The 27,400-nt window shown below is 39.7% G+C and overlaps 4 non-coding genes across 4 annotated transcripts; all 4 read left to right on the forward strand.

The window, feature by feature from the left end:
• The first annotated feature begins 24,100 nt into the window (after positions 1-24,100).
• On the forward strand, positions 24,101-24,194 carry LOC138872267 (small nucleolar RNA snR60/Z15/Z230/Z193/J17). The gene has a single exon (XR_011400734.1). It is a non-coding gene; the product is annotated as a small nucleolar RNA snR60/Z15/Z230/Z193/J17 (small nucleolar RNA).
• A 253-nt stretch (positions 24,195-24,447) lies between these two features.
• LOC138872281 (small nucleolar RNA U61) lies at positions 24,448-24,526 on the forward strand. The gene has a single exon (XR_011400744.1). It is a non-coding gene; the product is annotated as a small nucleolar RNA U61 (small nucleolar RNA).
• A 228-nt stretch (positions 24,527-24,754) lies between these two features.
• On the forward strand, positions 24,755-24,842 carry LOC138872289 (small nucleolar RNA snoR14). Its single transcript, XR_011400752.1, has one exon. It is a non-coding gene; the product is annotated as a small nucleolar RNA snoR14 (small nucleolar RNA).
• A 55-nt stretch (positions 24,843-24,897) lies between these two features.
• On the forward strand, positions 24,898-24,993 carry LOC138872272 (small nucleolar RNA Z101). The gene has a single exon (XR_011400739.1). It is a non-coding gene; the product is annotated as a small nucleolar RNA Z101 (small nucleolar RNA).
• The last annotated feature ends 2,407 nt before the right edge of the window (positions 24,994-27,400 follow it).

Here is a 27,400-nt window from a genome sequence, read left to right on the forward strand (position 1 = left end):
GTTTACCAAAGAATGAAGAATGCTATACTTCATAGAACATGTTCTTAATTTGATAAAAAAGGAAATTAACATACAAGATTGATGGAATGCTATACTTACTCCAAACAACCTTAAGTTAAATTTAGATTAGCCCCTTTTAACAAGATTAATAGAATTACTTATTAGAGGATGCTACCAATGGTATTCGGAAACTCGTCCTATGAACTGCCTAATGAAGCTGAAATTCAAGAATTTAAAATTGTATCATATTTGGCAAAATTTTAAAAGCCATCCACCCTACATATTTAAAGCATGACTGGAGAAAGAGTTTGAATTAACAATTATACTAAGCGATTACACATTCCATAAATTATATAACTATGTCATGTATACTACTAAGCGAACCATTTTGCAATTTCTAGACCCAAGTAGCTTCCATTAAGTACACACTTACTAAGATATTCTCTATTAGGCTACAAATTAAAGAATTACACAATTTTGGCAATATTTACAAAGCTGTAAGTAAAGCAACGACTGATTAAATTCCTTTGCATCTTCATTTCATGCTTTCGACTTCTTCATCAATGTGAGGTTTAAATGTGTACCTGAACGTTGAATATCAACAGAAGAAAAAGAAGATAGGGAGAATCAGCAGTAGCAGCAACAGATAGCAGCAACGACAAAGCAAAAATGGCAATCCCAGGCAGAATAGACCAAAACAGTAACCCGATGATACAGTACTCAATGTTGATTCTTTCAAATACTCAAAGGAAAATCCTAAATCTTGACAGAACCAATAACAAACTAAATGCTGAACTTCAGGTAGAAAAAATGAGGAAAGAAACAGTGTTTTCAGTTCCAGGCAAACAAAAATTTCTTTTCTAATCTCCCTCTCTGATTTCTGAAACCCCTCTTTCTTATTCAAAGCTATTTCTGACTAATTTCAGCACCTCTTTGTATGTGTGTGTGTATCTGTGTCTGTGTGTGTATGTGTGTATCTCTCTATCTGTATCTCCTCTCTATCTCTGTCTCTCCAAAATCAGTTTCTATGTATGTCCCCCCTCAATGTGTATCTGTATATGCCTGTTTTTTGTGGTATCTCTCAGTGTATATGTCTGTCCCCTTCTTTGTCCATGTGATCTCTCTATTTATAGCCTAGCATTAGGCCATTTACAGCCTGTTAAACACATCAGAACCCCCTTCTTTTCTGCTGTTTTTCCATTCATCTTTTAAAAGTAGAACCCTTCCCATGAGATTCCCTGACAGCCCTTTATCATCTTATTTAAATTAAGGCCAAGGTATGAGCAGCCTGAAGGTGGCCTGACAGCCCATGCTGTCCCATTTGCTCTAATTATTAAAACACTATAGTGCACATGCTATCAATTCAGAACTCAAGCTGAACTGAAAACCACAAACTAAAGTATAAATGTTTTCTGATTCAAATCCACAAACAGCTATACTTAGTTCCCAGTTGGATTCAGACAGAACCTCATACAAAAACCATAACATGAATCAGATTATTATCATTCAAAGCTAAACTAATTGGCGACGTATATCGACTCGACTATACTAGTTGTAACACATACAATCGAAGCCAATGATCAGAAATCTAACAATATCAACGTGTGATTCAAATTGTACTGACTGAACAAGGTTGTACTGGGGCTAATTAATCAACCAAATTTAAATTCAATTGATTGTACAGCTTACACACATACACATGATCAATAAATGAAGAGAAACTTGACTAAATACAGAGGTCCGGGCAAGGTGGACAACACAGTCGACAAAAATTCAAAACATAAATTAAACAAAACATTTGGACATATGAACAGACATTCAATTACAACAGACAAGATGAACTGATAAAGAAAAAGAAAACAAAAATTACCTTAAAGCCTTGAAAAATCAGAAAGCCTTAGCTCGGATTTGAATCGACCTTTCTTGGGGTTGAACGGGCTTTAATCGAAGTGTTCTCTACTAAAAACACTTCGATTAAGGTCCGTTAGACCCTAATCATTTAGTTCAAACGGACACAGATCGGGCTCAGGGTTCCTAGGGTTCCTAAGGGGCAGATTTGGGATTTGTGTTTCCCTGGTTAGATTCAGACCAAACCAAGCTTGGTTTGGTCACGAGGGAGGTCAAGGGATTGTCTAGTGTGAATCCGGGGGGGTTTGGTGTAAGTCGAGGTCTGGCTCGAATCTTCAAATGAAGATTCGATAAGGTGGGAGGGGATTCGAGACAAAGGGACAACAGATCTATGTTCAGGGTGGTGAGGCGGTCCTATGGTGTTAAGGTGGTGGTCACCGGCGTCCATGCCGCCGGGTTTATGGTGAGGGAAAAGGGGGCGGCTCTAGGGTTCTGAGGGACTGGGTCTGTGGTGGGGATGAGGACGAAGGAGGTCCTGGGTTTAGGGCGCGGGGTAAAGGGGGAAGGTTTATATACGGGGTGGGTGATTGGATGTTGGCCGTTGGATTGCTGATGATCAATGGATGTGATCTTTCTACTGAAAGGAACGGTGTCTTTTGTTCTCATGCTGGAAATGGGTCAAACCGGTTTCATCGGGTTGGGTCAGGTAACGGGTAAGTGATCTGGACCGTAAATCTAGTGAGATTAACGGTCCAGATTAAGAATGGTACAAACGACATCGTTTGGATGGTTGCATGGCCAGCTTAACTGGACCGGATAAAAGGGAACCTGGGCTGGTCATTTTGGTTTGGGCTTGTTCTGATTTGATTAAGACTGGCCCAATCCGAAAATCTTTTTCCTCTTTAATCTCCCAATTAAATTTGTCCAATAACACTATACAAACAATAATCAACCATTAACACACATATTAACATTTAATAACACTACTTAATGACGAAAAAATAAAATAAAAGATGCATTTTTTTTGTGATTTTCCTTTTAATAATCGAATTATGGTTTGATTAATTCCGAATAGTAGAATAATATCCTAAACTTACACACGACACATTTTTTGTATTTTTGTTTGGTAAGACTAAAAGACACGGACAAAACCAACAAATAGCTAACAAAAAATGACCGGCAAATTCACAAAACTATGCACGGAGACAATTTGTTGTTTATTTTGATTTCTTTTGGACTATTTGTCGTGTAAACAAAAATCACGTGCTCACAGCTGCCCCTCTTTGTGCGAAAACGCGAAGAGTTTCCGTACAAAGATAAAGTGAGCGGATATGAGCGATTTTGTCTATTGGAATACTCCGTGTGAAGCAACATTTGACAGATTTCACCGAATCTTTGCTTCGAAGATTTCCTACATATCCTGGGCTAAACAGGAATCAGGTCAATGTAGTTCGGGAAACTTTGGTAACTGGGACTACCATGGGATTGCAATGCTTGTTGTTACTGCTGTTGCTGTTGCCACAGTCGCTTTACTGACCGCCTTATTACAACCAAAGGAAAATTGAAACTGAACTAATTACTTATGCTTGTCAACTGCTAGTTACAAGATTCCTATCTATGATTCTTTTGCAACTTGATCTCGGGTCTTAGCTGATGTTTCTTGTAGACTTCGATCTGAATCTTGATGCTTGCAAGTTGTAGGCGCCTGTTTATTTCTGCGATATTGAGTGAGACGGGGTTGGTAGAATTCGGGACCTTGATCGAATCTTGGGGCGATCCGTCCTTCGTTATTCCAAGTATCTCGAAACATCTTTTTTTTTCTTTTTTTTTTCTTCTTTTTCTTCTTTTCTTTATTCTGGGTTGAGACTCATCTCGTGGGTCGTCTCGATCCATGCGCCTCGAGGTTAGACCTGCGGGGAAAAACAAACGGACGAAATTTTCTGCCCCAGTTCTACTAGGAAAATTTCGTGAGTCAGTTGCCAGGAAGTTTATAGAATTGATGAAGGGATTGGAAAATTCTGGTCTACAAAATGCAACTCCGGGATTGGATCCCTAATATTGCCACAAGGTAAGAATGCTCAGTTTTAGGGTTGGAGCCCTAATGTTGGCTAAACGGAAAAGCGCTCAGTTCAGGGTTGGAGTCCTAATGCTGGCTAAATGGAAAGAGTTCAGTTCAGGGTTGGAGCCCTGATGCTGACTAAATGGGAAAGTTCAGTTCAGGGTTGGAACCCCAATGCTGACTAACAGACAATGCTCAGTTCAGGGTCGAAGCCCTAATGCTGGCTAAATGGAAAGAGTTCAGTTTAGGGTTGAAGCCCTGATGCTGACTGAATGGAAAAGTTTAGTTCAAGGTTGGAACCCCAATACTGACTAACAGACAATGCTCAGTTCAGGGTCGAAGCCCTAATGCTGGATAAATGGAAAGAGTTCAGTTCAGGGTTGGAACCCCAATGCTGACTAACAGACAAATGCTCAATTCAGGGTTGAAGCCCTAATGCTGGCTAAATGGAAAGAGTTCAGTTCAGGGTTGAAGCCCTGATGCTGACTGAATGGAAAAGTTCAGTTCAGGGTTGGAACCCCAATGCTGACTAACAAACAAATGCTCAATTCAGGGTTGAAGCCCTAATGCTGGCTAAATGGAAAGAGTTCAGTTCAGGGTTGAAGCCCTGATGCTGACTGAATGGAAAAGTTCAGTTCAGGGTTGGAACCCCAATGCTGACTAACAGACAATGCTCAGTTCAGGGTTGAAGCCCTAATGCTGGCTAAATGGAAAGAGTTCAGTTCAGGGTTGAAGCCCTGATGCTGACTGAATGGAAAAGTTCAGTTCAGGGTTGGAACCCCAATGCTGACTAACAGACAATGCTCAGTTCAGGGTTGAAGCCCTAATGCTGGCTAAATGGAAAGAGTTCAGTTCAGGGTTGAAGCCCTGATGCTGACTGAATGGAAAAGTTCAGTTTAGGGTTGGAGCCCTAATGCTGACTAACAGAACAATGCTTAGTTCAGGGTTGGAGCCTTAATGCTGGCGGAAATGAAAAACTTCAGTTCAGGGTTGGAGCCCTAATGCTGACTAAACGGAAAAGTTCAGTTTAGGGTTGGAGCCCTAATGCTGACTAACTGGGGAAAGTTCAGTTTAGGGTTGGAGCCCTAATGCTGACTAAAGGGAAAAGTTCAGTTTAGGGTTGGAGCCCTAATGCTGACTAACAGACAATGCTCAGTTCAGGGTTGGAGCCCTAATGCTGGCGGAATGGAAAAAGTTCAGTTCAGGGTTGGAGCCCTAATGCTGACTAAATGGAAAAAGTTCAGTTTAGGGTTGGAGCCCTAATGCTGACTAACAGAACAATGCTCAGTTCAGGGTTGGAGCCCTAATGCTGGCGGAAATGAAAAAGTTCAGTTCAGGGTTGGAGCCCTAATGCTGACTAAATGGAAAAGTTCAGTTTAGGGTTGGAGCCCTAATGCTGACTAACTGGGGAAAGTTCAGTTTAGGGTTGGAGCCCTAATGCTGACTAAAGGGAAAAGTTCAGTTTAGGGTTGGAGCCCTAATGCTGACTAACAGACAATGCCCTGGGATACTAACTGAACCGTTTTTTTTTTTTGAGTTTTCCTTGTTTTAGTAAAAATATAAAAGAGAATTTTGTGGAAACTTCCCTTTCGAGTGGATTCCTTATTGCCAAACTGCTTCTTGCACTCATGTGTTTCTTTTCTTCTATGGGTGACACCTGCTTCTTGCACGGTTGTCTTGGATCATACCTGTTTCAACTTTTCAAACAAAGAATAATTGTTAGCTCGGAAATGGTGGTTGGTTCGGTGACCTTGATTGTTCCAGTTGCTTTGCTGCGACCTTATTTCTGTAGATAAACTCTGCCATTGATTTGGATTCAAATGGCAAAACCCTTTAGACTGCTCAGGCCTACGTTTCCAGATTCTGTGATGATTTGCCTTGTAAGGCTTTGGTTTTTCCATCCGGTTTTGCTTGGAGATTTTTCAACGGGGATTTTATTGGGGAGACTCTGTGGGGATTTGTACAAGGGGAAGCTTTGTGGGGATTTGTACAAGGGGGACTTGCTGGGGATTTGTTGCAAAGCGGACTTGCCAGGATTTGTTGGGGCAAGCTCGCTGGGGAATTTTTACAGGGGGGCTCTGTGGGGATTTGTACAAAGGGAAGCTCTGTGGGAATTTGTACAAAGCGGGCTTGCTGGGGAAATTTCTCTTTTTTTTTTTTGCTTTACTTTAAATGCAGTCATACATCATGATTCATCAGGTTTGGACAAACGTACCAACGAAACGGGGCATTTCCCTTGCGAAACGGAATTCCGTGAAACCAACCCTGCCACCTGTCCTTTCCGGTATATCTGGAACTTAGGGTTAAAAATGAAAGGGATTCGAAGAAAAACAAAGAAAGGAGAAAGCAAACTTCAGAAAAGGAGTGTCCCTTTCGGGACAAGAAAGACTTATCTGAGGAAGACAATGCTGACTTTAAATGGACATGACATGCTCTTTGGACTGGACGCCTGACCTTCAATGAACTTGCATTTCCTCCCGAACCAAAATGGGTCTGTGTTTCAAAACTGGTGGAACTTTGCCGAGACCTCCTTGGGTAGAGTCGTTCTTTCGGCCAACAGCGCCCTTTGCGGGTTTTCGCTGGCTGACCTCTCTCATTTCCCTCCTTGATGTCTCTCGATAGCACTCTTTGCGAGTTTTTACTACACAAGCTCTCTCATTTTGGTTTCTCTACTCCCGTCGCCTCGCAGTGACCGAAGGTTTTCACTGACGAGACTTTCTCATTTTATTTCTCTCAATTTACAGTGTACCGGTATCCATTCGTGACGCTTCTTGGCTTCCCGCTACCTTTGGTAATTGATCTGAAAGGCTTGTGCTTGGCAAAGAAAAGTAGATGATACTACGACTTCTAAGCCGCTTGACGTGCCCCGGTTTCAATTTCAGGGTAAATGGGATTTTATTGTTGGTGTGACTGAACCTCAGAGAGAAGCTGCCTACGTATCCTTTCGGAATCAAGTCAGACGTAGTTCAGGCCTCGATCAATGTTTTGTTTCGTTTGTTTTCTCTTTTTTTTTGCGGTAACCAAAGAACTGTAACCGGCTCAAAGGCTTGTAGAGAGAGTTGATAATGTTTGGGGTAGTGGGAATAAAACCTCCATCATTTCAAATGTGTCAGGATTGTTGGGGTGTCACTCAGACGTAGTATCTTTTGACTGCATCCGCATTTACCACTGTTTCGGGATCATTTCCTTCAATATCACCCAGGTACAATGCTCCTCTCGGCAAGATCTTCCTGATGATGTATGGGCCTTTCCAGTTTGGAGCAAATTTCACTTTTGCTTCCTGGTGATGTGGCAGAATGCACCTTAGTACCAGTTGACCCACTTCGAAATTCCTGGATCGGACTTTCTTGTTGTAAGCACGAGCCATTCTTCGTTGGTACAACTGCCCGTAACAAATTGCAGCTATTCGTTTCTCGTCAATCAAAGTCAACTGCTCCAATCGAGTCTTAACCCACTCGCTGTCTTCGATCTCTGCTTCGACAATGGTTCGAAGCGAAGGAATTTCTACCTCTGCTAGTATCACAGCTTCGGTCCCATAAACCAAAAGATAAGGGGTTGCCCCTACTGACGTGCGTACCATAGTGCGATATCTCAATAATGCAAAGGGTAGCTGTTCATGCCACTGTCGGGAACTTTGGATCGTCTTACTCAAAATCTTTTTGATGTTCTTGTTTGCTGCTTCTACAGCGCCATTGGCCTTGGGCCGATAAGGAGTAGAATTCCTATGCGTTATTTTGAATTGCTCGCATACATCTCCCATCAAGTGACTATTCAGGTTTGCTGCGTTATCTGTGATGATAGTTGCAGGAATACTGAAACGACAGATAAGATTTGAATGCACAAAATCCACTACAGCTTTTTTAGTGACCGACTTGAGAGTGATAGCCTCTACCCATTTTGTGAAGTAGTCAATGGAAACCAGTATAAATCTATGTCCATTTGAGGCCTTCGGCTCGATTGGTCCAATGACATCCATGCCCCATACAACAAATGGCCAAGGTGCAGACATGGGATGCAACTCTGTGGGAGGTGCATGAATCAAATCACCGTGCACCTGATACTGATGACACTTCCGAACGAAGCCAAAACAGTACTTTTCCATGGTCATCCAGTAATAACCTGCTCGAAGGATTTTCTTTGCCAAGACATACCCGTTCATGTGAGGTTCGCACACTCCTGCGTGTACTTCGTTCATGATCTTCCTTGGCTCCTCGGCGTCAACATATCTTAGTAGATTGAGGTCCGGGGTCCTCTTATACAACAACTCACCGCTCAAAAAGAAACCACTTGCATGCCGCCTAATGGTTCTCTTTTGATCTCCAGTAGCATGCTCGGGGTATTCTTGTGTCTTCAAGAACCTCTTGATATCATGGTACCATGGCTGTATGCATGATCCTGCCTCGATTACGTTATAGTAACCGTGTCTTTCCCTGATTTGGATTTCCAAGGGATCGACATGGGCGTTGCCTGGGTAGGGTAGCATCGAAGCCAAGGTAGCAAGTGCATCTACTAGTTCATTGTGACATCGCGGGATATACCTGAACTCTATTGATTTAAAACGCTTGCCGAGGTCTTCCACATGCTGTCGGTAAGGAATAAGCTTGACATCCCGAGTTTCCCATTCACCTTGGGCTTGTCGGATAATCAGGTCTGAATCTCCCATAATCAGTAAGTCTTCGACATCCTGATCGATCGCCATATGCATGCCCATGATGCAGGCTTCATACTCAGCTGTATTGTTTGTGCAAAAGAAACGCAGTCTAGCTGTGGCTGGATAATGCTGACCAGAGGGCGAGATCAAAATTGCCCCAATCCCTACACCTTTGGCGTTTATGGCTCCATCAAAGAACTTCTTCCAAACATGGGCGTTTTTCGAGACCACTTCTACGGTGTTTATTTCTTCATCTGGAAAATAGGTACTCAAAGGCTGGTATTCCTCATCGACTGGATTTTCGGCCAAATGATCTGCTAGCGCCTGGGCTTTCATTGTCGTACGAGTGACATAGACTATGTCGAATTCGGTAAGCACGATTTGCGACTTGGCCAGTCTTCCAGTAGGCATTGGTTTCTGAAATATATACTTCAAAGGATCTAGCCTGCTTATGAGGAAAGTAGTGTGAGCTTGGAGATAATGTCTCAGCTTTTGAGCAACCCACGTCAGAGCGCAACATGTTCTTTCCATCAGAGTGTACTTGGCCTCGTAGCTGGTGAATTTCTTGCTCAAGTAGTAGATTGCTTGTTCTTTCTTTCCGGTTATGTCATGTTGCCCGAGGACGCAACCGAAAGAATTTTCCAAGACTGTCAAATACAAGAACAGTGGTTTTTCTGGCTCTGGTAGGACCAAAACTGGGGGATTTGAAAGATATTCTTTGACTTTGTCAAAAGCTTCTTGACACTCAGCCGTCCATTTGATCGCCGCATCTTTCCTCAATAGCTTAAATATGGGCTCACACGTGCTAGTTAACTGGGCAATGAATCGACTGATATAGTTCAACCTACCCAACAAACTCATCACGTCTTTATTCGTTCTTGGGGAAGGTAGATCCTTGATAGATTTTATCTTTGTTGGATCTAATTCGATACCTCTCCTGCTTACTATGAAGCCCAAAAGCTTGCCCGATGGGACTCCGAAAGCACATTTGGCTGGGTTCAGCTTCAAGTCGTACTTCCTCAGTCTCTCGAAGAACTTCCTCAAGTCTTGGATGTGATTATCCTGCGTCCTGGATTTGATTATCACATCGTCCACGTACACCTCTATTTCTTGATGCATCATGTCATGAAAAATGGCAGTCATGGCTCTCATGTAAGTTGCCCCAGCATTCTTCAGACCAAATGGCATAACCCGATAACAGTAAGTGCCCCAAGGCGTGGTGAAGGCAGTCTTCTCGGCGTCTTCTTCATCCATCAATACCTGATGATACCCAGCGTAACAATCTACGAAAGACTGGATCTCATGTTTGGCGCAATTATCAACAAGGATGTGGATGTTGGGCAATGGGAAATTATCTTTGGGACTCGCTCTATTCAGGTCTCGATAGTCCACACATACCCGAGTTTTCCCATCTTTTTTCGGCACTGGAACCACATTTGCCAACCATGTTGTATACTGGACTACCCGAATCACTCCCGTTTTCAGCTGCTTGGTGATCTCCTCTTTAATCTTGTCACTGATCTCAGTTTTGAACTTTCGCTGCTTTTGTTGAACTGGAGGATAATCAGGGTGAATTGGCAATTTATGAACCACTAGATCAACACCTAGTCCCGACATGTCATCGTATGACCAAGCAAACACATCTTTAAATTCAAAAGGAAGTTGAATTATCGCGTCTCGCGTTTGCTTGTCCGTATGAATGCTTATTTTGGTCTCCCGGATTTCTTCAGGAGTTCCTAAATTAACCAGTTCGGTGTCATTCAGATTTGACTTAGGTTTATTCTCAAAATGTTCCAACTCTCGGTTTATTTCCTTAAAAGCCTCTTCTTCATCATATTCTGGTTCTGGGTTCATTATTTCACAATTAAATAGCTAATTGTGATCTGGGCGTGAAGTCCGCAAGCATGTCATATTTAAAGCCACATTATTATAACTGAAAGAAAAGATAAAGGAAAAAATAACAAAATCAGAACAAAAGGGAAAAATGAGAAAACAATGACGATTTTTTTCTTTTTTTTTTCTTGGAATTTTAGAAGACAACAATGTTTACAACTCGGGAATTCAAAACAACAATTGAAGGGAAGAAAACATCCAAGTTATATCCTGGAGATAACTCATGATGCAGGAAAGGTGGCAGGACAGGTCTACCCGGACTTCTGCATAGTCGGGAATGGCGTGGCCTCCCAGTTTCGAAGTTTGGCGTTTGGCCCCATATATATCATCTCGGCGGTGCTGGTTCCTTCTCCTGGTTGAACCATGTGAGCCTCATAGAGCATTTCTCTCATTGCTCAACATATCTCCTCGATTTTCTCAGCCGTGAAAACCTCATTGTCTTCTTCTTCAGTGTATCTTGGTCTGACGAAGGTTTCATATAAATCCGGCAGTGGCCGAGGCAGTTTCCAACCCCCATTCTTCCTCTTCTTTGCCCATTCTTCATCTTCTGGAGTGGGTTGAAAACCTATCCCAAAAAGTTTCTTGGCGGAAGGTAAGGTGATGGGTTCCGTTATTCCTTGCAATGTTCGTCCGAGCCCTTTCCCTGGCCTGAATCTGTGCCGGATCATCTTTTTAGCCACCATAACCGAGGCGTTAGACAAGAAAGGTTGGGGGCAAGGTCCTCCCTCTTCATGCTGCTCTGCTAACACAACTTCAAAAGCCTGATAGACAGTGTTCTCGCTCCCTTCCCTTGGCTCAAGATATGGGATGGATGAGTCCCGATATATAGACTGTTCGTCTTCTCCGTGGACCACAATTTCCCGGTCTTCGTGCTCAAACTTCACCATTTGATGAAGAGTGGAAGGTACAGCCCCCGCCGCATGAATCCAAGGTCTGCCGAGGAGAAAATTGTAGGACGTATCCATGTCAAGCACTTGGAAAGTTACTTCAAACTCTACTGGCCCTATGGTCAAAGCCAAGTCTATTTCCCCAAGGGTGTCTCTCTTGATGCCGTCAAAAGCCCTTACACAGACATTATTGGGGCGGATTCTTCCGATCCCAATTTCCATTCTCTGTAGCGTGGAGAGCGGACAAATGTCAACACCTGAACCCCCATCCAACATTACCCGCTTGACGTAGTAGTCTTCACATTTAACTGTTAGATGCAAGGCTTTGTTGTGTGCCGCTCCCTCTGGGGGTAAGTCGTTCTTGCTGAAGGAGACCTGATTAACGGCGAAGAACCTTTCAGTCATCCATTCCAGTTGTTCGACTGAGGTTTCAACTGGTACGTATGTCTCATTCAGGGTCTTGAGCAAGATCTTTTGGTGCTCGGCTGACCTCATCAGTAGTGATAGCATGGACACTTGCTCAGGGCATTTGCGTAGTTGATCTACCACTTCGTAGTCTAGCATTTTCATTTGTTGGAAGAAAACTTCCGCTTCTTCAACGCTTACAGGCTTCTTTAGTGGGAAGCGTCTCCGTGTGGCGTTGTTTAGCTCTTGAGTGTTCGAATACTTTCCAACGAAAGTATTTTCCGGAAGTTCTCCCGTGACTTCTTTACCTTTGTATGTTACCAACGTCCTCTGATAGTTCCACAGTACTGTGGACGGGTTTGTCATCGGCTTTTGTGGCACGCGTCCGATAACCACTGGCTCATTCAGTCGAGGTGGTTGAATCGTCCCCCGGACCACATAGTCCCCCTTTGGTACGTACATAGGTTTTGCCAATTTGACCTCGAAGCTCTGCGGCTTCTCTGCTCGACCTCGTAGGATGTAAAGAACTCCATTCTTTACAGGCACCGCCTTCTTCTCCACCTTCTTTTCGGGCTCGCACTTTACAGTACCGGCTTTTTCCCCTTTTTCTGGTTTCTGGGCTGTTTCGGGCTTTTCCCTTGCGTCGACAATGGCGATTATAGCTTTCAAAGCAGGGTCAAATTCTTTGTCTTCGCAAATCATTCTGATCAGCGGCCCATTATTGTGAGCATGTAATGGATTGTTAGTCACATTTGGGACCTCCTCGTCCCTTAGCACTATTTTCCCTTGCTCTATTAAATTCTCGACTACTCTTCTCAAAGCCCAGCAGTCATTTGTATCGTGCCCTTTCGCTCCTGAATAATAGGCGCATCTAACACCGGCTTTGTAAGAAGGTGATGCCGGATTGTGCCTTGTCTGAGGGACCGGCTGCAAGAAACCCAACTGGACTAGCTTCAGGAACAAAGTAGAGTATGGCTCACTGATAGGCGTGAAAGTCCGCCTTCTAGGTGGTTCCTGAGGGCGGAAGTTATTTTGAGGAGGCTATGGGTTATAGTGGTTGCGGTATGGAGGCTGATTTCTGGGAGATGGAGCTTGGCCTCGGTTGGCTTGTTGTGGTGGATGGACATAAGGCTGAGTGTTCATGACCATGTAGGGTTGAGGAGCATATGCCATGTTTTGGTGGGGGTAGTAGTGTTGTGGGGTCCTTTCTGGAAAACGGGGCTTGGGATTACGATATTCCCTTGCTTCTGATGCTGCCATGGCCGTTTCTTCCTTTTTCTTCCCTCTTGCCATTCCTCCGGACCCGCTTTGGACGGCTTGGGAGGTTGCCCTTATGGCTGCTTGACTCAAAATCCTACCCGTTTTCAGCCCATTCTCCACCATCTCTCCAATCTTAATCGCTTCTGCGAAAGGCTTTCCCATGGCTGACATCATGTTTTGGAAATAGTCGGACTCTTGAGCCTGGAGAAAAGTGGTGACCATTTCTATCTCGTCCATGGGAGGCTTCACCCTTGACGCCTGCTCGCGCCACTTAATAGCATATTCTCTGAAGCTTTTTGAAGGTTTCTTCTTCAAGTTTGACAGAGAATTTCGGTCTGGTGCAATGTCGATGTTATACTGGAATTGTCTCACAAAATCTCTAGCGATATCATCCCATATATACCACCGGGATATGTCCTGGTCCATGTACCATTCCGAGGCTATTCCTACCAGACCTTCCCCGAAATATGCCATTAGCAATTCCTCTTTTCCGCCGGCTCCCCGCAATTGGTTGCAATATTTCTTGAGATGAGCAATGGGGTCACCGTGCCCGTCGTATTTCTCAAACTTTGGGGTCTTGAAACCCACTGGTAGGTGCACGTGATGGAACATGCATAGATCGATGTAGGAGACGCTCTTTTGTCCGCTCAAACCTTGCATGTTCTTCAAACTCTGCTCAAGGCTTCTCATTCTTTTGGCCATCTCTTCTTGTTCAGCCATTTTGGGGTTTTGATCCTGCATAAGTGCAAACTCGCACTGAGGCTGTGGAGGATGAGTGCTAGTGACGAACCGAGTTGGTTCCATTGAGAAAGACGGTGCTTGGAATGTAAACGAGGATGAGTCAAAATTTGGCTTGTACGTAGCAGGTTGTGCCGCGATCGGGCAGGGTGGTGCAGTAAAGATGTTTGTGTTTGCATCTGTTGTTGATATCCGGGGATGATAATCAGAGGGCGATCCAGTAGAGAAGGCCGAAATGGCTGGGTATCCGAACGGGGTAGCAGGATAGCTTATGGGGACATTATAGGTCCCGCTTGTCCTGGAGAATAACTCAGGGAATCCAGGGACGACACTTGGTGGCTCTTTTCCGTTATTCCAGTCGTCCAGCATTTCCAACATGCGGAGCCGCAGGATTCTATTTTCCTTCGCAGTTGCGGACTCGGGTGTGAGGACGGCCGAGATCGAACTTTCCTCGGAAACAGGAACTGTTGGTAAAGGAATTTCTGCAGACATTTCTATGCTTCCTTTTGACCTTGTGAAATAAGTGTGAGCACCGCCTCCTGACTTAATAACAGGTAATTGAACACTCCCTTTCGACCTCGTGAAGTATGAGTGCGAGGCCAGACTTTCACCAAACCAACCGCCTTTTCCAAAACCTGGAGGAACTCAACGACAAATGAACGGGTTAATTCGAAACAAATAACAGATAGGCAATCTCACGTTGGGGCATGATGCACCTATACAGTTAAGTGGATTCCTACATGTTTGCGACGAAAGCATGCGTCATTCCAGCTTCCTTTTAGGATTCCCCTTTTTCTTTTTTTCTTTTTATTATTTTTTTTTATTTTTTTTATCATGTTTTTCTTTCTTTCTTTCTCCTTTTATTACTGTTTTCAATTTTTGTGGTTAAAATGCGACCGGATCCGATGAGGATTGCCTACGTATCACAATGCCACGTGAATCAGATCATTACGTAGTTCAAAAACAGATGAATGTAAAAGAAACACACATTTTATTACTGAAATGATCTATTACAAGCAATATTTCGAAAAAGGAAAAACAAAACTTGAAAATAAACATAGACTCAAACAGACTAAAACACCCTGATGCGAAAAGATAGACAGAAGATGTTAAGATACAGACTCGACCTATGAATACATTATGGTTTTTAAAATTGGTGCCCGCGGGGCATCGTTCGGCCTCGTCGCGGTCCTAGGTGTGAGATCCCTTTCAAGTTGCTCCAACTCATGCATGGTCTGCTTGACATAACTTATCACTGCCGAGAGAATGGTAACGCTGGGCATGTTCTCACAACGTAGACATCGTCTGATGATGGCGTGGGCAATGGTCCCGATCCTATCTCTGGTTTGTTTCTTTTCTATGAGCAGGCGTTTCATCTGATCACTGCACGTTTTTAAAACCTGAGAATCTTGTATATGTTGATTCTTCAGTTGCCGCACTTCTGTCTTCATTTGGGCTAACATGTCGTAACAGTATCTGCTCTCAAATGGAAATCCTCGGCCCGTTTAGCTGCTTTAACCTCAAGTGTAGCCATCTCTCTCTTCATTTTAGCAACAGTTTTCTCGTGGTCACGTTTCAGTTGGTTCAAGTATCGACGATGCTTATCTGTTCTTGTACCCCACTGTGCTTTGAGTTCTGCCATGACATTTTCAGATTCTTCTAAACCATCTCGCCATTCCCTGACTTCTCTTTTCAAACCTTTTATCAACTGCTTGTCTGATCGACTTCTGGGCTGTTCATCAAGAGCCAATCTCAATTCCTGGATTTGGGCCTTAAGTTCTTCATTCTCTTGGATCAATCTATTCCTTTTGCCTCGATCCGCAGCGATGTGTATGCTGTTATTGAATTTCAGACTGTCAATTTGTAGCTTCAAATCACTGATCTCTGCCCGATACCCCTTTTCTTTTGCTAACCAGTTCCATTGCCCTTGGGACGACTCAACGAAATCTTTGAGATGAGGTCTCTTAGTTGGTCTCTCGCAAGACAGGTCACCTATGAACCAAGCGTGATACCCTGGGGCAACTTCCCCTTTTGCTGTATCCATCACACAAGTGTTTGCTGTCAGATGTTGGCACTCACTCCAGATTTGGCGAACTTCCTCTTCGGGGAAATGACCGTCCGGACTGATTTCAATCACTTGAGTACTCAGATCTTCATCTTTTGGTACTATTTGATACCTCCCAAGTTGCCTCAAAACCCGATACGGTGCATAGGGTTGGATGCTTTTAAGTCCCATTAACAGAAAGTGGGGCCTGGTTGCCGGCATGTATAAGATTTCCTCAATGGGTAACCATCCGAGCGTCCACTGGATTTGGTTGGCAGTGAGAGTTCGGAGAAATGAGGTCCATGCTGTGACTCCCTCGGGTAGACTGAACCCTTTGATTCTTGTGTAGAATTCTCCAATACAAGTTTTTTCGGGCGAACCGTAACCCAAAAGCGGGGAGCGGTGGCATAAATGATCGGTCATCCACATTTGCAACAGTAGGTTACATCCTTCGAAAAAGTCGGCCCTGGCTCGGCAAGCAGTGAGAGCCCGGAAAATGTCAGCCATAATCATAGGTGCCAGAGTACTTTTATCTTGGGTGAGCAAAGTACTGACGACCCCAGTTACTTTTAGATCGATGTTTCCGTCTTTCCTTGGGAACACTATAAGACCCAAAAAGGCTGTCATAAAAGCTAACAGCCTGTGTTCGTCCCACTTTTGTCGGTTGCCTCTACTACATAGTTTGAAATCCGGCTTATTGAACCCGCTCTCGTGGCCGTATCTAGCATACATGAGGTGGAGACTGCAGAAACCTTTGGCAAGATCTGGATGGTGAAATGTTCGGGGTATTTTTAAGAAATCCAGAAACCGGTGTACCGTGACGGCTCTAGGTGCAATCAAGTATTTGAACCTTAACGGAGCTTCATCACCTCCAATGTATCCCGCTATTTCTTCCAACGCCGGGGTGAGCTCAAAGTCTGAGAAATGAAATACATTGTGCGCTGAATCCCAGCAAGTGACCAATGATCTGATAATATCACCCCGAGGCTGAATGTCTAGTAAATCCGGGAGATCTTTCAGATATTTCCTTACTTTGTCTTGCCCCTCCTTGCCTAAGTCGTTCCACCATAATCGCAACTCAAAAGGGATCTTGGTCATTATTGAAAAGGGTTCGTTTTGTATCGTGCTCATCCTGCACATTTATTAGGGTGATTATGCTAATAAAAAGACTTTTATTAGATTCAAAATAAAACTATCTAGATTTTTTCAAGATTTTTATTATTATTATTATTATTATTATTATTTTTTCAAAACGACGAACTCGATTTCCAAAATGCGGCCTTTTAGTACTTCGAGAATAAAGACTTTAAGGCTGCGAGGACCAACCGATCAAAAATGATGACCGAAGATGGCTGTTTATGCAATGTCAGCCTTCCGGCGTCCCGCTTGGGAACATTCGGATGTTTTTACAAAAAACGGCCTCACCCGACTCTTTATAAAAGCGGCGACATTTTGTCATTTTTTTTATTGGTTTCGGCTATCTTAGCAAAAGGTGGGGTTGAACCCGATGGGGGTTGCCTACGTATCTCACATCCGGTGAGAATCAAACCGGCGTAGTTCGGTCAGAAATAGGGGAAACAAATAAAATCTTTTAAAGAAAAGAGGAATAACTATTTTTATATATATTTTTATTTTATTTTATATATATTTTTTTTGAAAAGAGACTAAGGAAATATTTATACATTTAAACTTCTTTTTTCATTTTTTTTTGAAATTTCGAAAATCTTTTAAAGAGATACTACAAATGAAACCATATTTTTTTTTGAATTTTTTCCCCTTTTTTTATTTATATATATATTTTGGATTTTGAAAGTGATTAAAAGGAATAAATCAAAACTAAAAGACAAACTATATTTTCATTTTTTTTTAAGAAAATTCCGGCGAGGTTTCAACATTACTTGGACATTGGTTTTATTTTTCCAAAAATAAGTAATTATCTCCCTACGCTGCTATTCTTTTTTTTTTTGAAACTTTTGGAAACCGGTCAGCATGCAGACCCGAAGCAAATAGATGCGCAAAACAAACGGGATGCAGCAGGATGGTCTTTTCATTTCAGGTTGTCTGTCCTAAACGGACCCAACCCCTGTGTTGAGTCCCCTAGGTCGAATGCAACATGATGCAAATAAACGTTCCTACTAGGGATCCGGCATGAAGTTTCGTTATACTAGGTTTATAACCTAAGTATATGTTCTAGACTGTGTACCCGAGCGGACGACTCGAGTCGAGGAGGGGGCAACTTACCGGGAACCAAAAGGCCATCCGGCTTCGTAACTTGTCCGTCCTCTTTCTTATTTCAGGTATTGACACTAACAAAATAGGGAGTCTCAACCAGTAAGCACATCCCCAGAGGTGAAGAGAGAAGGGTTTCGGCACAGTTTATATACAGTTCAGATAATATCAAAGCGGTAAAAGACAACATTTAGCACGTTATGTCAAAACATGTAATAAATATCAGATAATAAAGCCAAATATAACAATTATTCTAAGCTCGAATTCTTGAACCCTGAACCAGTGGTTCTGGGTTAGAATAAATCCCTAGCAGAGACGCCAGAGCTGTCACACCTCCTTTTTGCGCGCCCGCCCCCGAATGGTTAAGATGCGCGAGGGAGTTTTTCCAATTTAAGTGACAATATTCGAAATGGGATTATTTATTTAGTTCAGAGTCGCCACTTGGGAAAGGTTTGGCTTTTGGTGTCCCAAGTCACCGGTTTATCTTGAATCCCAATTCGAGGAAAATATTCGACTTTCCAAAAAAAGTCTGCGAACCAGAAATTCTAAGTAAGGAATTCTGTTGACCCGAGGGAAGGTGTTAGGCACCCTCGAATCCCGTGGTTCTAGCACGGTCGCTTAAATTGTTATAATGGCTAAATATCTGATTTAAATACATGTTGTGACTTATGTGCTTTTATTAAGTTTTAAACCGCTTTTATTATTATCATTTATTTTTATAGAATTGCAACGTCGTGAAAATGCATCTCGAACCACGTCACAATCAATGCACCCGTAGTTGTTAACACATTTCGACTCCGTTGAGATTTGAATTTGGGTCACATAAATGCGCACCCGAATTTAAGAATGTAATTTAATTAATTCGCGCCTAAAGAGTCTAACGCGTTATTATCTTTGGGGAAGACAGTGAAATTCACTAAAACGGTCCTTCCCGAATTCTAAGTATTTATTATGATCAATCATTGAGGATCCCGCAATTTGCATTTTTTGTTCGGCGAGGCTCATCTCATTATTTTAGAAGGGATATCCTAAAGCGACCACATTTCTAATATGTTTGTCTCTAAAAAATAGAAGAAAAAGATACATGCTAATTAAATTGTATGCTTTGGCCAAATCCGGATTCTTGTTAATCATCTGATCAATTGTTTACCAAAGAATGAAGAATGCTATACTTCATAGAACATGTTCTTAATTTGATAAAAAAGGAAATTAACATACAAGATTGATGGAATGCTATACTTACTCCAAACAACCTTAAGTTAAATTTAGATTAGCCCTTTTTAACAAGATTAATAGAATTACTTATTAGAGGATGCTACCAATGGTATTCGGAAACTCGTCCTATGAACTGCCTAATGAAGCTGAAATTCAAGAATTTAAAATTGTATCATATTTGGCAAAATTTTAAAAGCCATCCACCCTACATATTTAAAGCATGACTGGAGAAAGAGTTTGAATTAACAATTATACTAAGCGATTACACATTCCATAAATTATATAACTATGTCATGTATACTACTAAGCGAACCATTTTGCAATTTCTAGACCCAAGTAGCTTCCATTAAGTACACACTTACTAAGATATTCTCTATTAGGCTACAAATTAAAGAATTACACAATTTTGGCAATATTTACAAAGCTGTAAGTAAAGCAACGACTGATTAAATTCCTTTGCATCTTCATTTCATGCTTTCGACTTCTTCATCAATGTGAGGTTTAAATGTGTACCTGAACGTTGAATATCAACAGAAGAAAAAGAAGATAGGGAGAATCAGCAGTAGCAGCAATAGATAGCAGCAACGACAAAGCAAAAATGGCAATCCCAGGCAGAATAGACCAAAACAGTAACCCGATGATACAGTACTCAATGTTGATTCTTTCAAATACTCAAAGGAAAATCCTAAATCTTGACAGAACCAATAACAAACTAAATGCTGAACTTCAGGTAGAAAAAATGAGGAAAGAAACAGTGTTTTCAGTTCCAGGCAAACAAAAATTTCTTTTCTAATCTCCCTCTCTGATTTCTGAAACCCCTCTTTCTTATTCAAAGCTATTTCTGACTAATTTCAGCACCTCTTTGTACGTGTGTGTGTATCTGTGTCTGTGTGTGTATGTGTGTATCTCTCTATCTGTATCTCCTCTCTATCTCTGTCTCTCCAAAATCAGTTTCTATGTATGTCCCCCCTCAATGTGTATCTGTATATGCCTGTTTTTTGTGGTATCTCTCAGTGTATATGTCTGTCCCCTTCTTTGTCCATGTGATCTCTCTATTTATAGCCTAGCATTAGGCCATTTACAGCCTGTTAAACACATCAGAACCCCCTTCTTTTCTGCTGTTTTTCCATTCATCTTTTAAAAGTAGAACCCTTCCCATGAGATTCCCTGACAGCCCTTTATCATCTTATTTAAATTAAGGCCAAGGTATGAGCAGCCTGAAGGTGGCCTGACAGCCCATGTTGTCCCATTTGCTCTAATTATTAAAACACTATAGTGCACATGCTATCAATTCAGAACTCAAGCTGAACTGAAAACCACAAACTAAAGTATAAATGTTTTCTGATTCAAATCCACAAACAGCTATACTTAGTTCCCAGTTGGATTCAGACAGAACCTCATACAAAAACCATAACATGAATCAGATTATTATCATTCAAAGCTAAACTAATTGGCGACGTATATCGACTCGACTATACTAGTTGTAACACATACAATCGAAGCCAATGATCAGAAATCTAACAGTATCAACGTGTGATTCAAATTGTACTGACTGAACAAGGTTGTACTTGGGCTAATTAATCAACCAAATTTAAATTCAATTGATTGTACAACTTACACACATACACATGATCAATAAATGAAGAGAAACTTGACTAAATACAGAGGTCCGGGCAAGGTGGACAACACAGTCGACAAAAATTCAAAACATAAATTAAACAAAACATTTGGACATATGAACAGACATTCAATTACAACAGACAAGATGAACTGAAAAAGAAAAAGAAAACAAAAATTACCTTAAAGCCTTAAAAAATCAGAAAGCCTTAGCTCGGATTTGAATCGACCTTTCTTGGGGTTGAACAGGCTTTAATCGAAGTGTTCTCTACTGAGAACATTTCGATTAAGGTCCATTAGACCCTAATCATTTAGTTCAAACGGACACAGATCGGGCTCAGGGTTCCTAGGGTTCCTAAGGGGCAGATTTGGGATTTGTGTTTCCCTGGTTAGATTCGGACCAAACCAAGCTTGGTTTGGTCACGAGGGAGGTCAAGGGATTGTCTAGTGTGAATCCGGGGGGGTTTGGTGTAAGTCGAGGTCTGGCTCGAATCTTCAAATGAAGATTCGAGAAGGTGGGAGGGATTCGAGACAAAGGGACAACAGATCTATGTTCAGGGTGGTGAGGCGGTCCTATGGTGTTAAGGTGGTGGTCACCGGCGTCCATGCCGCCGGGTTTATGGTGAGGGAAAAGGGGGCGGCTCTAGGGTTCTGAGGGACTGGGTCTGTGGTGAGGATGACCTAAGGGCGGGGTGTTTGGATAGTTGGTTTAGGGCACGGGGTAAAGGGGGAAGGTTTATATACGGGGTGGGTGATTGGATGTTGGCCGTTGGATTGCTGATGATCAATGGCTGTGATCTTTCTACTGAAAGGAACGATGTCTTTTGTTCTCATGCTGGAAATGGGTCAAACCAGTTTCATCGGGTTGGGTCAGGTAACGGGTAAGTGATCTGGACCGTAAATCTAGTGAGATTAACGGTCCAGATTAAGAATGGTACAAACGACGTCGTTTGGATGGTTGCATGGCCAGCTTAACTGGACCGGATAAAAGGGAACCTGGGCTGGTCATTTTGGTTTGGGCTTGTTCTGATTTGATTAAGACTGGCCCAATCCGAAAATCCTTTTCCTCTTTAATCTCCCAATTAAATTTGTCCAATAACACTATACAAACATTAATCAACCATTAACACACATATTAACATTTAATAACACTACTTAATGACGAAAAAATAAAATAAAAGATGCATTTTTTTTTGTGATTTTCCTTTTAATAATCGAATTATGGTTTGATTAATTCCGAATAGTAGAATAATATCCTAAACTTACATACGACACATTTTTGTATTTTTGTTTGGTAAGACTAAAAGACACGGACAAAACCAACAAATAGCTAACAAAAAATGACCGGCAAATTCACAAAATTATGCACGGAGACAATTTGTTGTTTATTTTGATTTCTTTTGGAGTATTTGTCGTGTAAACAAAAATCACGTGCTCACATCTTTCATTATGTCCTTTGCAGTGTATATTATTTTAGGATCAACATATTTATCACAAATAATTCTTCCAATAATAGGAACAGTAGCTACACGTTGTGTAAACAATCTATCCCTCGCCGAACATGTGTGATCCTTACTGAATTTTCTAACCCTAAAGATTTTTGACTTGTTTAGCAATGAAGACTTGAAAAACCATGTGCAACGGTCATTGACACATACCAGGCAGTATCTAATAACATCCAAATTTACACAATAGTAAAAAAATTAAGATAAACTATTATGCGTAGTGAAAATAAAAAAACTGACGATTGTATACAATTAAAGTTAGATATACATTCATACCTTGATGGACTTGATTGATCAACCTTAAACTGAATTTTTTTCTGAATAGCATAGTTTTTTATCACCATCATCAGTGTCTCCTTGTCCTTGTAAAGTTGGCCTTCCGAAACAGTATTATTTAGAGGATCATCTATTATTGGAGTTTCATCAAAATCTACAACTTCAGGATCATCTGCGTTATCAAACGCAATCAATTGTAGTGTATCCCCGTTATGTATATCATATGTATTGGCAATTTGTAGGCATACAGATGAATGTTCCTCGTTTCGATTAAACGCGTGCATATCTTTCTCTTTCACTGTTAAACACATCAGATACTCATTAAACACATAGTTTTTCTTCTTCAACTCGATATATACACGCAATCCCATTTCACTGTGTATCATCATTGGTGGTGAATCTTCATCGCATTTATACTGGATTTCAAGCAAATTAATTGTGGTGTCAACTATCAATTGTTTTGAAATTGTAGAAACAAAATCAATAAATTTAGTTTCGGTACTAATCACCACGCCTTTAACTGAGTAATCTACAAATCGATTGTTGCTATCCTAGTGTCCCCCGTGCTGTGTCAAAATCGGCAAAGTAGCCATTGAATCTGTATTCTATATATAGAGATTGATACCCTTCTTCAGCTGATATCTTAGAACTTCAAAAATAAAAAAAAAAATTGTTGCCAAAGAAAGAACTAATTATTGCACCAGAATACAGAAATTTGATATTCAATTTCCGTGACGGCTGAAAAATTGCACCCTTTTTGATTTTTGAAGGAAATATATTTTCTGCATTTGGTTTTATTTTGGTCGATTGGGTAGTTACGCTTCTGAAAGAATACATCATGCAAACGTGATTGGTGGGACAGAATCTTAAAACCCCCCTATTTTTGAGGGGTTGTATAATCGTGTATTTTGTGATTTGGCTATTTTATTCCAATATTTTTGGGCTACTAGTGCCAACCTAAATTTATGGCCAATAAAATGCCAATTATAGTGAAGGATTGTTATACGATGTCAATTCCTTCATAAAAAAGGCCATACTGTGCAAATAACCCAAAGCAAATTGCCGTTAGCCCACACTATAGGCCCATCACCATTGCGATTTTGTGAGCGGCCCAAAACCGAAGCATAAAACCCTAGTCCCCTTCACTCTTCTCCATATAAAAGCAACTTCCTTCCCTAAGGTTTATCATTCTCTCTTCTGATCTAGGGTTTTACAGTTTCAGTTCGTCCGTTAGTAAGCTCTGCCCCTTCTACTTTTGCTTTCAGATACAATATCTCTTACAAATCCTTTTATTTTTCTAGCTGAAATTTCTTTAAATTTATTTTTGTTTATATCCTTTTGGCCAATGATTAAAATTCTTTTATAGACAAGCATATGTCTGAATTTTAACATGTTGTTAGCCTAATTTTCTCTATGAGGCCAAGTAAATATTTTATTTCTTTTTATTTTCACTTTAATCCTTTTATTATATTACTGGGTCATATGATGATTAGAAGCATAGTTCAAATGAAATCTTTTATGATTTTAAAACTTCTTTTTAGTCTTTCGCTCCTATCTGATGACTCATTCCTTAATTTCATTTAGGCTAAATAAAATGTAGAATATTTAAAAATCTGATTTTTGTTATTAGGTAATTTTTGTTGACATTGAAATGGTTAATGGACAGTGACGACTTATATCAATTGGTCTCGTTCGTTTTGATTAAACCTCTTATGTTTAATTTACTTATTTTTTTTAACCTCTGTGATGAAAATTTAAGACCTCTGTGTTTAAACCTCTGTGTTTAAACCCTAGCACCATAATGGTGAAAAATAATTTAACCTCTGTGATGAAAATTTCTTGTGTCGGAAACTTTCGATCTGTGATGGTTTACACAATCCTCTAAGAAGTTCTGAGCACTTGTAATTTTTTTACTATTTTGATATTTATAATAACTATTAAATGTCAGTATTTTTCAATTAGTGTTAAGTGTTTCAATTGAAATTAGTAAAATGTGCAGATATACATTCAAATTTTATAATTAAACAACTTGATTATCAAATACTATTACAATTTCAGTGATACTGTTTCTTATTTTTTATTTTTTATTTTTTATTTTTGTAATTAGTAATTATTTGTTGAGGAGGAAAGAAGTGATGATAAAATTCATAAGTCTGTCAATCCGCTGAATACATTATTATGATGCAAATAGTGAATCCCGACAGGTTCTGATCTCTAATTATCCTCATTTTAACTGACCTTTTTTAATTTTTGTTAGGATTAGAAGTTTTATGGGGCAAATGATGAATCTTATTATATCGTAAATGGGTAATTTGCGTCTGAATTTTTCATTGATGCTATATCACCTTGGAGAACTGATGCCCTTATAATCTTTTAACACCTATTTTTTTCTTGTTTTTGATTGTAAATTATGAGTTGTTTGCAAGAAAAGCTTTTTATATTTGCATATCATTGGATCAGTTGTTTAATTTTGATAGTAACCTACTTGGCTATAGTTATAGTTTATGAGTTCATTTGAATTCTTTAACTTTTGATACTGGATCTATATATATATATATATAGCTTTATTAAAATTTTAACAAATAGTGGATTTGAACTAAGGGGTCGTTTGGTAGAATGCATTAGATAAAATAATGCATGCATTAGCTTTGTGTATTAATAATACTTTGTTTGGTAGATATTTCGAATCTGTGCATTAGTTATGCAGGCAATAATTATACATCCTATTTGGTATTATTCTATGCATAACTAATCCATAGAAAACATTGGTATTAGCAATGTAATGGATTTTAATGCATGCATTAGCTTAGTTAAAGACAAAATTGGCCTTCAAAATTTATGCTTGATTAAAATATGCTAGTTAATATATTAATGCTAGTATAAAATAATCCAAATAGTGAGAAATAAAATTATCTCTAGTAAATAAATAAATACTTAGCATTTTTCCTTTTTTTATAAATAAATATTTGGTTCTATATTACAAGGTAGACAAATTAAATAATTTTTTTAAAACTTTTTCATATAAAAATATTTCTCAACATATTTTTCTTTTACAAAGTTAGAGTGATGGACTGGTTTTGAGGGCATTTTTGTAAACAAATAATTCTTTTAGAAATTGTGCAATGCTTTAATACATCAAACCAATCAATGGATAAGAAATATGTCAGAATAATTAATACTAGCATAACTAATACCAGTATTACTAATACACCTTATTCAGCATTATTTTTATGCACACCAAACGACCCTTATAGTTTTAAGTTTTAAAAGTATATTGAGTTTAGTGCAAGTGTAAATCGATTCAACTTATCTTTAGATCTTTCACTTCAATATTTAGTTTATCTCTCCAATTCCATCACTAAATTTGCATGAAATATTATTTGAATTTATAATTTTAAAAATACAATGTTAAGAACCTAGGATATGGAGAGAGATCAAACGAATCTCTGAATAGAACAGTTGAGTTTCGTGATTTAAATCTAGACATCCTGCGTTCAACTTGTTAACTTTTTACGTACCTTAAGAAATAATGATCTACATGAATATTTTACCATAATATCATTATTAATTGATACTTGGTCTTACTAATTGAAAACAAATTCCACAGTAGTAATTATTAGAGCCAATATTAAGTTTTAAGTTTCAACATTTTTTTTTTTTTTTGCAGATATCAACACTTCATTCATTTATTCAGTTTAAAAGATCGAATTCTTGTTGGAGCTAAACGATTCAGAAAATTTTGAAGCCAAACAATTTAAAAAATACTACTGAAGAAAGAAATATTTCAAAGAAGAGAAAAACGATGATTTTAAATGGAGTAAAGTTTTCATATTTTATTTAATGCGACATTAAGAGATTTAACGAAGAGGTTTGTGTCGATTCTATTATCAGCCATTGGTTAGCTAAAATTGATCACTTGTTTTTCAAGAAGTATGGGTTAAAGAATTAAGGGTAAAACGAAAAAAATTGTCTTTAATTTTTCAATTAATGCCATATGTACATTTCATTATCCTAATATTTTTAAAATGAAAATTTGAAGATGGCCCTATTGTGAATTACATGATAACAACACGATAGGGGATTCAAGAATTACTAAAGAAAATCAAGAAACATGCGGAAGCTAAAAGAAAATAAAGAAATGAAAAAGGCAGAAATTAAAGATAGATTGAATTCAAGAAGTCTATTTTTGAAGGTTAATCTTAACAATAACAATTAACTAACGAACAACTAATCGCCTTTGATAGAGGTTAAAAACAAGAGATAGATTGTGAAACTCGACCCTTTCGAACAACAAGAACAACAATAAGTGTAAACTTATCACCTTTCTTTAATATTTAGAAGTGATCTAAGATTTCGAAGAATTCATCTTACCACCTTAAGTTGAGTTTTGAAGGTTAAAGAATAAATCCAAGAGTAGCCACACACAAGAGTGCAAGAAAAATCTCACAATTTTTATTGATAATAATCTGAATAATCTATGTCTAAAAACAAAGAATGCACCCTTTTATATAGATAGGGGTCACGAAATTCTACTTAAAAAACAAGTAAATAAAATCCTAAACTACTTCGGACAACAAGTCCAACTACCTTAGGAAAAGGAAAATACTAGGAAATAAAAGCCAAGTCATTCTTGGAAAGTAATTCCAAAAATCTTAGTAAAAGGAAAACATAACCTTAACTAACTAACAAAGAAATAAATATAATCCCATAATATATGAAAATAAGTCCCAAACCAATCTTGGATAGAATCTTGAAAATCTTGGAAATCTTGAA

This window comes from Nicotiana sylvestris, chromosome 6 (assembly GCF_000393655.2).
Source record: "Nicotiana sylvestris chromosome 6, ASM39365v2, whole genome shotgun sequence".
In the NCBI taxonomy this organism is placed as follows: Eukaryota; Viridiplantae; Streptophyta; class Magnoliopsida; order Solanales; family Solanaceae; genus Nicotiana; species Nicotiana sylvestris.